The following is a 16,845-nucleotide window of genomic DNA, read 5'->3' as shown; positions in this document are numbered from 1 at the left end:
GGGCTCGACCTCGCCCCAGCCGGCTCTTGTACCTGTGAGAGCTCCCGGGACTGGCCCTCCTGTGTGTGCCTTATCTGCGAACCGATGGTGGGATCGCAGGGGTAAGTGACGCACTACCTCCAAGCAGCCTGCTGCTTCATCAGCCTGGCTGCCGGCATTATTACCTCAGTTTACAGGGATGCTCCGTAGCGTAATGGCTCGTGGCCATAGTCAAACACAGGTTAAATGTGGTCAAAAAGCTTTAAAAGGACATTACTTTTCTCCCCCCTGCAGTGGTTGAAGAGGGCACGATGGTAGAGCTCACAAATAATGTGCAAAGGAACCAACTGTGGCTACATTCTGAAGATGAGGTAGTGTAAAAACCACGTGTGGTTCAGGATGTCACTTTCAGTTGGAGGCTAAGAGCCAAGAAAATAATGACCTGCCTGCCCAGGCCTCGCTCTTTCCTGGGTATGCCCTTAGAGTTGTGTTGGGGGTGGGCAGTGACCCAGCTGTGTCCTTGGGCTGACCCTGTACTGCTGTGCTTATCCTCAGCCATGACATGCATCCTTTTGAGTAAAAAATACAGGAAGTTTTTGATTCGGTTTCTGGTACATGAGGTCCAGTGACTCTGTTTAGATCCTTCTGTATAATAAACCAGCTGATTCCTGTGAATGAAACACAAATAGTGCTCTAGAGACAAGAAAGTCCAACCTAGCCAGTTCTAATGGGGAAAGCGTACTGGGCATGGCTGAGCTCCCTGATAAAAGAATTGTTGCGCTACAAGAGAGAACAAAAAGTAACATCCCTAAAGTAAGCACCCATCAAACCCATGAGCTGGAACAAGAGCCATGATCCTCACCCAGTGTGTTAGCCACAAGGCATACATTTCTTTTGAAGGCCTCTGAGGAAATAGTGTGGGGATGCTTCAGTCAATGTAAGTAGTTACCATCTTTACACTTGCAATGCTGATTTGACTATATAATCATAATTTTTCAAACTAAAAGTTCATATAATTGTATATTTTAAGAGTTCTTGAGAAAGTAATTACTATATTCAAGGGAAAATTTTAATATTTTTAAAGCATATTCTGTTAAATTCATGTTGCGTTCCCATTGGATGTGTACTTAATATAGACTTCATGGGTATGAGATTAAAGAAGGAATACGTTTGCATTATAATTGATCTAAAAAGACTGTGTCTCAGAGCTATGATTGTGGTGAAGATGTCTTCTGGTTCTCTTGTCTAAAGAGAATTTGGCAAGAATAATCAGTAAGTGATCTCCTTTGCCACAATTCATAGCGATTTGATCTGCTGGGGTTATTCTAATTTCCAAACTATCCAGCACTACATGCAGAGTTTCTGCAGACTCAACGATCGTATTGGTTTGAGCTTAAACTTCTCGAAGGATGATAACATGAGTAGAACTTCCCAAGCTACACTAAGAGCTTCAGTTGAACCTGTTGCTGTTCTGGAGAAGTAAAAAGCACTTACAGATCTGCTGTGCTAGTGCTGAAGCACCCAGGCCATGAGTCTGTATAGATTAGTCAAGTAAAAAGAAGATAGTTTTACCTCATTAATCAATTCATTCATATTTCTTTTTTTTTATATTCTCCCAGGCAAAAGGCTTATCTTCAGGTGTTCTTAAAAATACTTTGCTTTGCTAATTCCTGCTGTTAATTTCTGTAAAAAGGAAGTGGATTTTTAAGAGTTAGGTAGATAAGTACAGCATACAATAGCAAAGTCTAGAGTATTAAAGTTCTGCATAAATCTGGTTTTGTGAATTTTCAGTACGATATTGACAGAGCGTGCATCCTGCTGACTTTTATATAGGTAGAAGAGAACTGGCTTGCAGGCTATGTTAATAACAGTGTTTTGGGGACTACATGGTGTAACAAATAGAAAGCAGTTTGGCTTCCAGAGTTAATTGTTAAGCAACTTGCATTATCAATGAAAATTCAGCAGAGGGAAGTGTGCTTTTTAGCTGCTGTTTCAGTCAAACTTGGATGCTAGTAACCATATTGCTGTACCCTCTTTGAAAAGAGGCTTTTCAATTTTTTGTTATTTTTGTGGCATGTGGGGAATGTCAAAATGGATCAGATGAAAAAATAGTCCTAGAACTAAACAGTTCCAAAGGTAATGTCCATATAACTTCATTGTGCCCTCACATTTTCCTTTCTGTGTGTTTTCTCATTTTGAGTTTTCTGACAGAAGAAAAACGGAAAACTGATATTCTCGTAAAACAAAACAACTGTTCCCAAACCTCCTGAATTTACTTGGAATTTCAGAAAGTATACTCTCAAAGGTATTTGCAGTCAGGTTGTCAGGGTCAGGGTATCTGGATTTTACTTGACGGTTTCACAAGTGCACTTATTTCTCAGTATTCCTCTAAATTGTATTTTTTGAGATTTATGTAATGTTATCTCCAAGGAAATATTTTGAGCCCAGACTTCTGAACCAATGAGTCTAATGTGGAGAAAACAGCCAGTGTGGCTGTCTGTTCAGTCCCTGCTGAATGGGGCTGTCCCAGGCTGTGAGAAATGAAAGGAGCTGGGGAATGGATAATCCTTGCAGAGCCTGGAAACAGGCTCATGGTGGATTCAGCTGAGGTGTCAAAAGCCGCCTAAGATGTTGGCCTGGAACCATGCATCTGGAGCACTCTCAAGTATGCGGCAATTCCTAGAAAGGCCGAGCTCTGCCTTTCATCATTAACAACAGCCACGAGCGACAATATCTGGTAGAAAGAGCCCTCTCACTTACACAGGATAAAAGCATAGCATGTTGTTTGTTGTTGGATAGATTTTGAGTGCTAGTGAACTGAAGGAAAAAAAAAAGAAAAGAAAAAGGCTCGTGAGTAACAATTCTAATAGTTTTTTTATGAAATATTCCTGTGTGGTTTTGGACTAATTAAAGCCACCACTTTTGTATTTATAAGTCAGTAAAGTGGGTAACCAGTGTGTAAGCAGTTAATGAGTTTGACAAGTTCAAACCTTGAGTATGACTTTTCATAAAGATTTCAGTTTACACTTGGTCTAATTTATTATTCAATTTAATGCAGAACTGAAGTGCTTTGCTGTGCTAGTGGAGCTGCTCATTTTAGGACTGTCTCTCTAGGCTTTTCAAGAAATGCATCTATAGCAATGCCTTTTTTTTTTTTAAGTATACAGTCAAATCTCTGCATGGCATTGCTTTTTTGCTCTTGATACATTAGGGTTTTTTTACAGTTTGCTTTATTCTCCCAAATCCAATTATAGTCATTAACATAGACAACAAAAAGGCTGTTGGCATAGCTTCGTGGCTGGATGCATGTGTTCTACCAGCAGTGTTTCCTGAACTTCTGAAGAAAACCAATATTACAAGAGACAGTACAGTGCATCTGGAGCCTCACTGGACTCCTCCATAAATAATTATATCAGTGTTGATCCTCAACAGCCTTTTAACATAAATTAAGAAAATTTGAGTTGGAAGAGTTAAATGATCTGTTGATGAAGTCAAGTTTAATTCTCCGGATATGTAACTGCCACCTGTAGATTGTAGGATGATAAAGAAGTGAAAAAAGAATGGGCATGGGGACTTCATCCATTCTAATTTGATAAGTATGGAGCATGGTATAAGGCCAAGGTACAGGCATATCAGCTTGGGTCAAATCGTGCTTAGTTATATTTCCACAGGATTGAGATTTTACTGAGAAGACTTGTTGTCTCACAATTCATAACTAGGATTTCATGGACCCGTGAAAATGTCTCACTGGCTTCAGTAGACATTGATCTGGGCCTTGGATTATTAGCTGCGACCATAAGGGGTTTCAGGTGACCTGCATTATTTGGCAAAGATATTTTGAACTATTTCAGCCTGGCTACAGATCTATTTCTGCATGGAGCGAGAGCTAAAAACAAGTCTCCATGCTAAGAGGCAGACGCACGCGCAAGAACTTAGCCTGTAGAGTCTTTCTAACCTGGCTTCATAACTCTTGTCAGAGGTGAGCAGTATTTAACAATAAAAACCACCAATTTCATTTGGAACACATGTACTGTTGGGACTAAATTAAAGTTACAGGAAAGGAATGACGCTAGCTATTTAATGTGGTAGAAGAGGTCCTAGAGCAGTGTTCTTCCTTGCTAAAAACATTTTGCCTTTGAGTAAGTATAAACTGGAACAAAATTAATATGATGGTGTCCTTGAATTTGGTACCTTTAATAAGAAAAAAACTATGCATATATAGATGCATATTTAAAATATACTTATGGGCTTTACATATAGAAAAGTATATTAAACTTGGTTTCCTCTTTAAGACCTCAGAGATCTTCCTCCCGGGAGATACTGGCATTCCCTTCATATTGGGTGGATTTACCGCAAGGAAAGCTAGAGAAAACTTAAAAGTGTCCGGTTTTATTTAAAACCTTGGTGGTCTTTAACGGCTGCCCCACAGTTCCAGCCTGGTACAAACTTAAACAGAACTCTTTGTTGCTCTTGAATGTGACATAATCCTTTCATCTGGCATGCTGAATGAAGTATGCACATGGCTTTTTTGCTACCCCTGCTGGGCTGCCTTGTTACACCTTCAGAGCAAATCACCCCCCAGTAAAAAAGCTTGGACTCTGTCATCCACCCTAATGCCAATAAACAACAGATAACTATGGCATCTTTTGGCTTTAAAATGCTGCCCCTCATTAAACTTGTGTGTTGAGGAAGGAAACAGCTCCCACATCATTGTTTCTTGCAGATACAGATACAGAGTACATTTTTTTTGTTGTTTGCATGTTTGCTAATTTGAAGCTCTTTGAAGAATCCTACAGGGAGATCAAAGACAAAAGATTAGAACGTTTTTAATAAAGTGAAGAAGGATCAGGTTAGATCAAAGGGACAAGCTGACAGGAAATAAGTAGGTGCCGTTGTTGGCTGACACTTGCATGCTGTAGGGTGATTTCTGTGTTAATGTGAGGTCAGAAGGAGGATTGCTTTACATCTTATTGTCTCCAGACTTTGCTGACTGGGTGTGTCTTTGTACTTCACTTTAATCTCAAAAATTAAAACCCATAAAGTCACAGTTTGGCTCAGCCACATGATTTTTCTAGTTATTTAGCTTTGATTTTGAAATAAAAATAAAATTTGGAACACACCAGCAGGGTATGGAGGTAATTAATTGGCCTGCAAGGGAATTTAGCTACAGAAATATTCATTATCAGAGGCACTGGGCCTCGGTCACCCCCAGTGTCATTTCACTGACTTTAAAGGAATTACATCTTACCTCACTGTCTTAAGAGGAAACGTGTTTTCTATATATATATGCTGAAGCCTTGTGTGCTTGTGGGTTGTACAACTGTAATTAAACCAGTACAATGAAATGAATATATCCCCTTCAGTTCAGATGCAGTTTTGTTGGTATAGAGCTGCTAATTGGGTAGAATTTATTTCCCTGAGTGATTAGAGTGACAGCACTAACTGAAATGGGCTCACTGGCCTCCTTGCGGTCTTCAGCATGTAGGTTGTGGTGGATGCATGTCATACATATATCAGAAGAAAGGTGCTTTACAAAACACCCCTTTCTTCTCATAATAAACCACCCTTCTCCCTGATGTAGCTAGAAGCTAATTTGAGGACAGTCACAGGAAAACAAGCCAATTTCTTTACTATATGATAGGCCATTTCGTAGCTGCACAGAGCTTGTTTTCCCCATGCGTCTTCACAAGGGAGGAAAACCATCAAATGCTTGAGAGGTTCGTGTGGCTTTGCCTCCATTAGCAGGAAGCCTCTGCCTGAAGGTGTGTTTTCAGGCAAAGGTGCAGGATTGGGCCCGAAGAAACAATGCTTTTTATGTTCCACTAACAAAAGGGCTAGTAGCATTAGCTTTCTGCTTTGCACAAGTACACGTGCAGTTCCTCCTTCAGCACTGGGCATTTCTGCTGCCCTAATGCAGAATGACACTCCAATGGTTAGACATGTTATAGGACGTGGTGCAGGCAATAATTGTCTCTTTTTACATCCAATCATATTAAATCAAAATAGCAGGTTTGGGGTATGGCCCTAACAGAAAGAGCTGCACTCAGACCCTAGCTTATTACTGTAATACAGCTAATAATCACATGTCACTAGAAAAATGGTTTTAAATTGTATTTTGTTATTTTTCCTCTCGTGGTTAGTTATGTAAATGCTTTATCACTCTACAAAACCAAAGGAAAGTATTCAGTAAAACAAAGTTACTTAAACTTATTGGGGCAAAGTAAAACACATGAGAAAAGAAGGTTAGTTTGCATTTAGGAAACTGAGGCAAATTTATAAGCCTCAAAGGGATGTTAGAAAGAGCACTGGTTTTGACTAACATCCACCAGTGGGAAAAAGCATTCTTTTTCACTGCCTGTGCTGTGGCTGAGCAGAGCTGCTCTCTCTGGTGCACATGGCTCTGAGCCAAAACGTCATATACTGCACTGTTATTTGCTGCTTGTACGCATGCCTTATCTAGGGTTCCTGATTAAAAGCCACCTGGCAGATTGTATGAAGGGCTGCTGTTCTGGGTACAGTCATGATCACTTCACGATGCAGTCAGGATTCAGTTTCAGGAGAGGTGACCCTGGGGGTGCAGTGCTATTAAACCAACAGCTGAGAGTGGCATATGGAAGGAAGGCAACCTGATCTGGTTTTGAACATTTTCTGTGTTTGGTCACATTCCATGGAGCCTCCTGGGCTGCAAGTCTGTTAGTTTTCATGATTGGTAGGCTCTAATTAAAATTACTTCTAAATCAGAAATGTGCAGCATTCACACAGAAAAAACGACTGAAGGCTCCTCAAATACTCAAAGTGCTTCTGTGTGGCCATTGTAACCGCACATTTCCTAGAGATATCTACCTCTGTAACCACTTAGTCCCTGTGACTCCCTTGCTAGACTTGCCTTCAGTTGGGAAGCATGCCCTGATATGCTTCTCTAAGCTTTCAGATTTAGAAAGGTGATTCTTCTTGAGATTTATCTGTCTAGTTAAAACACTGGAGTTTTGCCTAGATTTTAGACACTCTATGGAGCTGTTCTGCAATAACACACAGTCATTGGAGAAAGGCAGATGCCAACTGGAAAAATGAGTAGTGATTGGGTAGCAGAAAAATAAGGATCTTGGGGACCTCAGTCATGGACAGAAATGTCTAAATCCTGCTGAAGTTGTGAGGGATACTAATGAGTCCAGCTGGACAGAGGTTCCTGGATTATAGAAGTTCAGGAAAAAATAGGCTATGACCAAAATGGGAAAATCTGGAGTTGTAAATTGATTTAATTAAAAATTTGTTTAATCTTTTAATATATACAACACCATAAACATATAGGCATCGTAGGAGTCTGATAGGACTGGAATGTAGCAGAAATTCAAGGTACTCAAAGCAGTCAAATAGTATGAAAAAGAGAGTCCTTTAATGGACGTTGCAGAATGAAGATTAGCAATTCAGGGAGAGGTGCAAAGAGGGGAATGAGGATGTTGACAAAGTGTTATGGCAACAGAAAATTCAGTGATGAAACACAGAATTCCCTGAGGGAATCATAAATCAGCTTTAGTCTACAAGGTATGTTGGTTCCTAAATCAGCAGGAGTCTGGTACCTAAATAGCTCTGCAGTCTAGTCCCAGATGCTTTACTTTGGACTTTTCCCTTCCCTTTAGGTTTCATGTGGTTTTAAATTTAACAGGGCACTCGTTTCCTCTGAACCAAAGCATGTTAATGGTATCCTTAATGTATTTGTAAAATGATGAGTCTTGAAGGATAGCTTGGGATTTTTCAGAGTTCTGAAATGCTAAGTGTTTTACTATAAAGTAGAAAGCATTAAGAAAAGTTTAAAAAATAACAGGGAATGTCAAGCTGAGACTGAATAACTTTGGGAGGTTTGATATTTATTCTATGCTTGAATCTTTAATGGGTCTTTTTGTGGTTCATTAGCTGTGGGGTTGTGGTGCTAGCATACCAAGAACAAATAATTATGATCCAAACACAGATACAAACAGCAGTTTACTTGTTGATTAATGCTTTAACAAAGGGCAATGTTAGGTTATCCTGTGTGGATGGAGATTGGAGGAGTGGAGCAGAGCTGCCGGGGGAGTAGCCAGTGTCCACTAGGTAGTGATGCTGGCTGTTGAACCTTCTGCCCCCAGTGCCAAGCTCTGTCCTGCTTGTTGGGGCCTTCCTGGCATCTATCTGCTGGAAGGACGTTTTGAACACTAGTTAATAAGAAACTTCAGATCTGAGAATCCTTAGTGTTTTCAAGGAAAGCAGGGCTTCATAAAGCTTAAGGTTTAACATGTAGCTTGTGGTAGTGCACCAGAGCCTTGTATAGATGTACCTTAACCAGTGGTACACGTCTGTAATGTCTCTATGTAAGTTTTAGGTTGGCTTCTGAAATTTTTGAGCATTCACTCTACAATAACCACATTCAGCACCTGCTATCTCAACTTATTTTAAAAATCTTCATCACAGTGAATAATAGTTTTTGGTCCAAATGACATAGGAAACTGAAGGAGTGACTGAATGATAAAGTGTTGTTATTGGCTTCAGTTTGAAGGTGTATTTGTTACCCAAGGTGGTTTGTGGGGAAGAAAGCTAAGAGACATTTAAAATTAACTATGTACAGTATATACTACGCTATATGATGAAGCCTTTGTTGGACAGTATACCATGGTATCTAGGACTGAAAAGATGTCAGGCTAGAAATTAACTCAAAGTGAAAAGGGAATTTAGGGAAGAAAGAATAAGATAGTTTCATCTATAATTTGGAGAGAATGATTTAAGAAAAATTTCATTCATCCTGACTCTAGAAATCAGCTACATTTCTGTATCTTTTCAAGAAGATAATATCCAGAAGCAGAATGTTTCATAGTACCAAGATCAAACATTGAGTCTTTCAGGACTCAAAGATTAGCTGAGTACCATTACTTCTTCCTGCAAAATCTATGGGTGCCTGCTAGAAAACTCCTGCTCAAATACAGAGTGGTTTCATCCTGCTTTTCATTGGTGAGTCTATGAAACAAGCCAGCATATAATAAGATGATAGATACAGAAGGGCAAAACTGTGAAGGTCTGTCCCTGAAGAGGTTGCAATGCTGACTTCCGTTGTGGCAGACAGTAAAGATTCTGAGATTGTTTTTACAGAATTTAATAAAATTCTGAAAAATGCATTTATAAAAATAATTATAATTTTGAAGTTGGTATGAATATTTAAAAAGTGCAGAAGAAAATTTAGCTTTAAACTCACACCTACTAAGTTTCAGTGTTGTATTCTGGGTTATCTGGTCCATTTTTTGCTCAGGGAGTTCAGGATTGCTCTCTCTCCATGCTAATCTGTAGTATCCATCTGAGACAGATTTAACGTAAGAGAGAAGAAACGCAAGTACCTTATTTCCAAACATTAGCAACATTTGCTGGGGTAGTAGGGAGGCAACTTCCACCCCCAACATTGGGAAAATATGGATGGGCATGGTAAGCACGGAAAAGCCCTGCCTTGCAGTAGGAGCCCTGGTGTTTATTTGGGCATTAAGAGTAAGAAGGTTTGCTGGAGAAGGGAGCGCAGCTGTGCCAGGGCCTGACTGCAGGTGCCATGTGGCAGCAGGGGGGCCGTGCTCTTGTGTTGCAGTGCTGTGGTGATTGTTCAGCCATAAAGCAGCCCAATAGTCTTATGTCATACCAAAATCAAGGTTATGATAAGCCTATAGAGGCTCACAGAATTCCAGGTAATGGAGGTGGGGGAGACCCACTGTGTCAATACATTTCAGGGGGCTTGGCTGTATTCTATTTTTTTTCCCTGCAGTTTGAACTCAGGCTGGAGGCATGCTGTGCAATTGCTGCTTTCACCATCTTGCCTTTGCTTGCTCAGTCAGGTGTTTATCTCCCTTCAAGTGTCAATATAGTTCAAAGTACATTTAAGCCACAGTATTAACTCTAGACTCAAAACAGTGCAGTAGTGTCACTGGTATAAATGAAGGCTTTACAAGGACAATAGATATTATTGTTTTAATGCTGGCAATGGAGATGACTGATACTCACTATTTTAAAGCAGAATTTGTATTTCTACAGAAGCAAACTGCTAAATGCATGCAATTTCTGTTGTTCACAATTATATTTCTTGCCAAGCTCTGCTATGTAACTTAGTCTAATTTTACTAAGCCTGACATTGTAGCGAGAACACCAACTTGAACAACACTAAAACCTGGTTTTCATGTTCTTGATCTTGCAATCTCACTCATAAAGATGGAATTTTGGGTTGGTATAGAGCCCACTAGTTTAAATGCATTTCTTTGTGTGTGTAACGGTTTGATTGGGCAAATCAGTGCCATGGTCAAAGATTGTATCTGCTAGGATTTACTTGGAGTAGAAAATATGTTTGTCAGAAACACGCCTTGCCCACTAGCCCACCAACTGCATTTTGACTCTCAGAAAAATACAGTTCATATCTCCATGGGAGAATACTTTTTTTCCTTAAAAAAAGCCTCAAAGCTGTTTGTTTTCCTTACCTGTATATACTGAAATCTTTTATTAGTTGTATTTGATGTATTTGGCATTTACTAATTTGGACTGATCTGTAATACCTTATGTTTGTGTGACTGGGAGAAAAAAAAAAAAGTCCCTTAGCAAATTAGAGTCATATTTCGGTATTCTTACACTTCTCCCTCAAAAGTAAAACATTAACATTAGGTGAAGTGAGGCATCTTGCCTAATATGTTAATTGTGGAGACAGATAATCATTAACTTTATTAACACTCCTGAGAATGATACAGGATTATAGAAACCAAATTATTTTATCTTTTTTGCATGTATTTCTGTATTTTAAAAATATGTGTCTTGTGGATGGGATTTGAAAAATAGGTGTAATAGTCTCAATTTTGTAAAGATGTGTACAACTCAAAATACAGGATTTCACTCTTTAGGGTAAGCTTGCTGAAATATTTGAACAGTTTTCTCCAGGAAATTAAAAAAAAATATTACTATTTTTGATTTGGTAAACAAAAGGGAAAAAAATGGAGGGTTTTTAGTTGTTTTTTTTTTAAAAAGGAACAGTGGGACAATTCTTATCTAACCTATATTTTCAAGTATTATCTGTTGCTTATACCAGAAAAAACACAGAAGAATATTTTAAATACAGTAAACCCCCCAAATTTATAGTGGAGGTATTTTCTCAGGGAGACTAGAAATATTGGGAGTAAATAGTGTATGTCCTACAACTGGGTAGGACATTTCTTTTCAGTGTACACCTAGCATTAGCATTAAATGCATTTGGAGTGACAAGACTGCCACAAACCCCTCTGAGGAGATGTGAGGGAGACAAAGCTGAGCAGCTTTGAATTTAGCCTCTGCCATTTGAGGAACTCTCCCCTTCCTGACCTGTGTCAGCCTGTGAAAACCTGGCAGGGCACACTGAGGATGTGGCAGTGTCTGTAAGGTCCTGCTGACTGTGTCATACAACTGCTGTCCCAGACTGGCCATGGTCCTATGTAGGTGTTATCTGCTGTGGAATGGTGAGAATGGAGAAAAGTGAATTTGGAGAGATGTTTGGGTTTTAGCAGGCATTTCTTCAGCACACCCCATTTTTTGCTTTTCCTGTGTTTTGGCTCTCGCTGATCAGAGAGGCTATAGTCGACAAGGAGCAGGAACTCTAAACCCAGCAGTAACCTGTGACAGGTCTCACCTTGAGGAAAGGGAGCAATTCCAAAGGACAGTGTCTTACTTAATAGTTGCTTACAGGCTCCATTTTGTTTTTTGGGGGGATGAGTGGGAAGTTGTTTACAGCCTAGCTCTAGAGGCTTAACTCTCTCTTCCCAAAGCTTATGGAAAACTCAAATATTCTCAATTTAGAGCTTTCCCTTGACTTTACGTTGAAGGAAAAGAAGCAATTTTGGGAAGGCACCAAGGGTTTTTGGCTAACAAAATCAAACAAGGCAACATAAGCTCAGAGCTCTCCAGCTTCTGCCAACACACTGATACTTGCATCTGCCTTTACCCACAGCCTGCTATTTCAGAGGAGAACTAATTTTTGCAGGGATAGCTGCTAATCTTCTCAGGCCTAACAGTATCATGTGAAAGAAGCTCATAAACATTCCTCTGATTTTGTGCCTTCCTCTTCTTTGCTTTCAGGAATGAAGACATTTGTGGTGAACATACAACATTTGGTTTAAGGAGTACTTAGTAAAGTCAAATCATTCCTTTCGAAGCTGGAAACCCAAATCCATATTTAGGCTGCTGCTTGTGTTGGCTGGTCCTTTGCCTTCAGTGGTGGCTGCTGAATGCAAAGCTCTATAAGAAGTCAGGCATCTCCTTTCCAAAACGTGGGCGCTTGTTTCAGACAATTTTGGCAGAATGAACATAACAATGACGCTTGGATATGGACTTAAAACAGAATAAAAGTTTTTGTTAAATCAGAAGGGGGGGTGAATCAGAAAATACTATGCAAATGTAAGATAAATAACATTTTGAAGTGAAGCATAAGCTGTAAGTTTTGCATAACTGGAGTTAGAAGTACATGCTGAAATACAGGAAACATCCTGTATTTGTCTATTCAGCATGCTCTTCTTACATGGAATTTAGCAGGTTTTCCTGTGTCTGAAGACTGCAGGTGTGATTACCTCTGGTCTCCAAGGGAAAAACCTATGCTTCTGGCTAGAGAGTCCTGTATCTTGATTGTGCATTTTGAAAAGATAAAACAACACTCACCAACGCTTAAATTTTGTACAAAGAAAGGTGTAGCTGTCTCTGTGTGTACTGTGGAACAAAGGATTTGTTCCCCCCCCCCCCCCAAGATGACAGATAAATCATATATTCTTTTGTACTTCGCATTTCCTGCCTTTTTGATTTTAGACAGTTGCTCTGTATTGCTGCATTATGTGAAAGGAAAGATTACCTTGACGTGTGCTCGCTTGATTTTGAATAGTAGTAGGTGTTTCTTAAAAGGCAACGGGCATATGATATTAAATTGGAACTGGACTAAAGCAAACATAAGCTTTCTCCTTTGACAAGCTTACAGTCTCATTAGGGTAAATTACCCAGTACTGAGCTCCCTGTTTCTGTGATTAGATGCTTATTGGGATCCAGTCTAATTAGTTTAAAGCTGGCTTGGGTATCTCTACGCAACACTCATTATTTCTGTGCTGCTGTGGAGACCTAGTCTAAAGTCTTCATTTGAAATCCATTGAAGTCAAAGCAGTTCTTTCTGTTGGTTGAATGAGCTTTGCAACAGGCTGAAAACACATCTAAAGTACAGTACAGAAAACAGAGAAAGCCCAGAAACGTGGTCCAGGCCTGGCATGTCTATTGGGGTATAGTGCTTCAGGAAGGATGCTGGGAATGCAGGCATGGGTTGGCACGGCTTGGAGACAGCAGGCTGAGGTGGCCAGGCCAGGGAGCTGGTGAAAGGGGGCTTGTGTCTAGTGGAAGAGGCAGGGAGGAGAAATCAGAGCATCAGAGAGGAGGGAAGACTTCTGAGTTAATGCAAATGATGGGAGAGACTTGATTTTTGTATGGAGGAGGGCAGAAAGGTAGTCTGGCATAGCTGAAGCAGCACCTGGTGGAAAAGTGCTCAGCCAGTGTTTCTGGGAGCAAGCAAAGGCAGGGCTGACAGCATGTGATAAACAGCACTACAGAGAACCAACTGTCAAGGGAGGCAGAGCTTGGTGGGAGAGTAGACAGCACAACCAATCTGGTGGTAAATATTAAAGTCTTCCCTTTCCCAGTGCATGAAACGATTTGCTGCAGTCAACATGCTCTTTAAAGAAATCCAACCTGACAGGAGTGGGGGAGCAGCAGGTGAGCCCCAGGGGCTGGAACAGACAGTTGCTCTTCAGACTGGTGGAGACGTGAACATGCTAAGGGGTGATACGCTTCCAAAAGGAAAAAAAAAAATCTGAAAAAGCATAGCAAGCATATTTTAGGGCAGGATGGAATGTTTGCTCAATTAACTAGTCAAGACAGGATTTCTTTGTGTTTCTCGCAGCACTGCAAAGGGAACTCCCTTTATGAGAATCAAATTTGTTGCCTGTATCTTCATTACCCAACATATACCATCTTCAGGAGCTTTACTAGCATTAGCTGATCCCACTCTGTTGTGGAGTAAAGGAGCTCTGTTTTCTCCTGACCTGACTGGGTACAGAAACAATAGGGTTGAAATTAGACAGCTTGCTCAAAACCTCTAGAGGACTTGCTGTCACAGTTAACATCACAATTCTGTTCTGCTCATGTAGGACCATAAGATTAGAAGGAATCCTCTTTTCCTGAAGCTTTGCCTGCTGCCCACCACATCCCAGTGTCTGGGAAGTCCAGAATGGTCTTCACAACACCCATTCTACAAACCGCAGGTTGCAAAACACACCCTATAACAAACTTAAAACTATTAATCTTCTGTAAAAGAACAAAAGCGGCCATCTGCCATGTCCCACTGGAAGATCTGGAGCAAGTAAGGGCTTTATTCTGCTTTTAGATCCTCGCGTTAACATGGAACTTGTTAAGTGACACTCCCAGATTATCTGGAAAGCAAACTATGCACTACAGTACACAAGAAGACAAAGCAATTATTGTCATATTCCTTAACAATCTGATCTGAATTAAACTTTCCTGATTTTTCCTAACACTGTGCATCAAAGATGTTTAATACTATAAAGAGCATGAATACCCTGGCTATACCTAATGTCTGCTACTTCAGGGAAAAGGCATCAGTTTTCCTTCTTCCACCACAAGTCCTAAAAAGTCAAGTTATATGTGAAAGGGAGAAATATATACTGTTTCCTAGCCTGTTTTGGACAACAGAAGTACAGCACAAATATGGTGCAACAAACACAATCTCCTTAAGATTAAAACAGCACATTCAAATTGGACAAGAACAAATTAAGCAGAACAGCCTCCCTCAGCCTCTCACTTGGTCTCTTGTATTGGGACTTGATATTGTCTCATAACTCTTCTGAACCTTCTTTCTCTTCCCACACTCCCCCCCACCCCTTTGAATTAAAGATACCAACCACGGTATTTTTTGTAGGGTTTACACCAACAGAACATGCAGCAAGAATGTATCATGTCTGCTTTTATTCAGTGTTCCCACTTGGTGACCTGGGGATTGGGTAAGTCATTTTGGCCATAGTGTTTCATGTGCTGCTAAGGTTGGTTCCCATTTTCCCTGCAGACCACCCCATTGTGGAAGGAGTTATGGCCTGCAGTATTCAGGCCAAATGCATAGATTTACATCTGAATACTTGCTGTGCACACAAGCACCTTACCAAGCAATTACTTTGTCTCAGAGCCCTGCTCTTATTACTATTTACCATTCTCAATCAGACATGTCATCTGTGGATTTAATATCCTAACAGTTTATATTATTTTCCACTTTATAGGTAAAGATACTAAACAGTGTCAAGAACCAGCCCTGTGTGATGTCATTAAAAATGCCATCCATTAATGATGAGTCTCCATTTACAAATGTATTTGTCGACCCATCAGTGAAGTGGCTAAGGAATGAACTCTAGTCAGGTTACTGGCAGTGACTGTTACTGCTGCAGCATTGCTGGAAGTTAGTTTAGCTGTTTGCTTCTTGCCCTTGTGAAAACCTTCCTACTTGTTACCAGCTGCATTACCAAATCTGTTGCTTCTTGTAGGGCTTAGGCTCTATCCCCCATCCAGACTCTAGGATGAGAGTGAAGACCTGCTCTCTGTGAGACTGACCCATCTCCATGGTCTCTCAAATAGGGTAAGGACAAGAGAACCAGTCTAGTGCAGGTGCTGTGCCTCTTGGCCTGGTGAGACGCAATCGCTTCTGCTCAGTGCTTGGAATAGTTTGTTATCAGCTGTTTTACTGCTGATTCCCAAGCACTGGTAATGGATTGTTGTGTTTCTTCAGCTCAAGCTGTTTGCAGGGTCCTTAATGGGCAGGTGTTTTCCCCAGCCTGGCCTGTCTGGTCAGCGTGTAATTAGCACACTGCTGAAGACATGAATCTCCTCAATGCCCAGGGAAGAGCTGTGGAAGGACAAATGCAGAGTGATACCATGTTGTGTGTCTGCTGATGAACTTCAATGTGCAAGAGACCTCAAGAGAATAAAAACTGGTTTCCTCTAGAGAGGCCCATGCCACACAATTCAGATCTAGCCTGCACAACTGAGGGGACTTATTCTGGACTGTTCACTGACTCGCTGTAGAGAAGAGCAGCTCTTACATTGGCCACAGGGTCAAGGCTAGGAAGCCCTAGAGACCCCAGCCTTTAGGAGCCTGTGGTATGACCAGACTGGGTTACTGTCCTGCTGCAGCCTCTGGTAAGCCATTTAATCCCTCTATACCTTGTTTTGCCCTTGTGTTTCCATATGCTATAGAGCTGAAAGTAGACAGAAAAAAGAATGGGATGATGCAATACCGCTGCAATGAGGGCAATATCTAAAAATGGACATATTACCTTTTCTGTTGGCCATTTATTGAAGTCTGTACTGATGTTTTAGCCTCATTCCTGCTGTACCACAATGAACAGCATGCTTAGGAGACTGAGCTAGAGTGGATCCTGAGACAGAAGGCTGACCAGTACAGTTACATACTCATTATGGTCCTTAGATCTGAGGCCTGTAAACACTTCTTTATATGGTTATATTTTATATGTAGTGCTGCCACATCTCTAAAAGAACTTAAGCTACTGCCGGCTAGAGCCAGGTCCAGATTGTTATTGATGCCATGTGAAACTGTGAGGCTGTGGTAGCTGCTGACTGACAAGGTGATAGCACTGCTGCTGTAGCAACTACACATTAGTAAAGAAACAGAAACATTTTTGGTGCCATTTTTGTCTGCAAATCTCAGACAGTACAGCATAGCTCGATGACTAGCCTGGGATGTGCAGAACCCCTCGCCTGTCTTGTTTTTTGGTTGGGATTTTTTTTTTCAACAACTTC

This window comes from Falco biarmicus, chromosome 15, assembly GCF_023638135.1.
Source record: "Falco biarmicus isolate bFalBia1 chromosome 15, bFalBia1.pri, whole genome shotgun sequence".
Classification (NCBI taxonomy): Eukaryota; Metazoa; Chordata; class Aves; order Falconiformes; family Falconidae; genus Falco; species Falco biarmicus.
Note: the sequence above shows the minus strand (reverse complement) of the source record.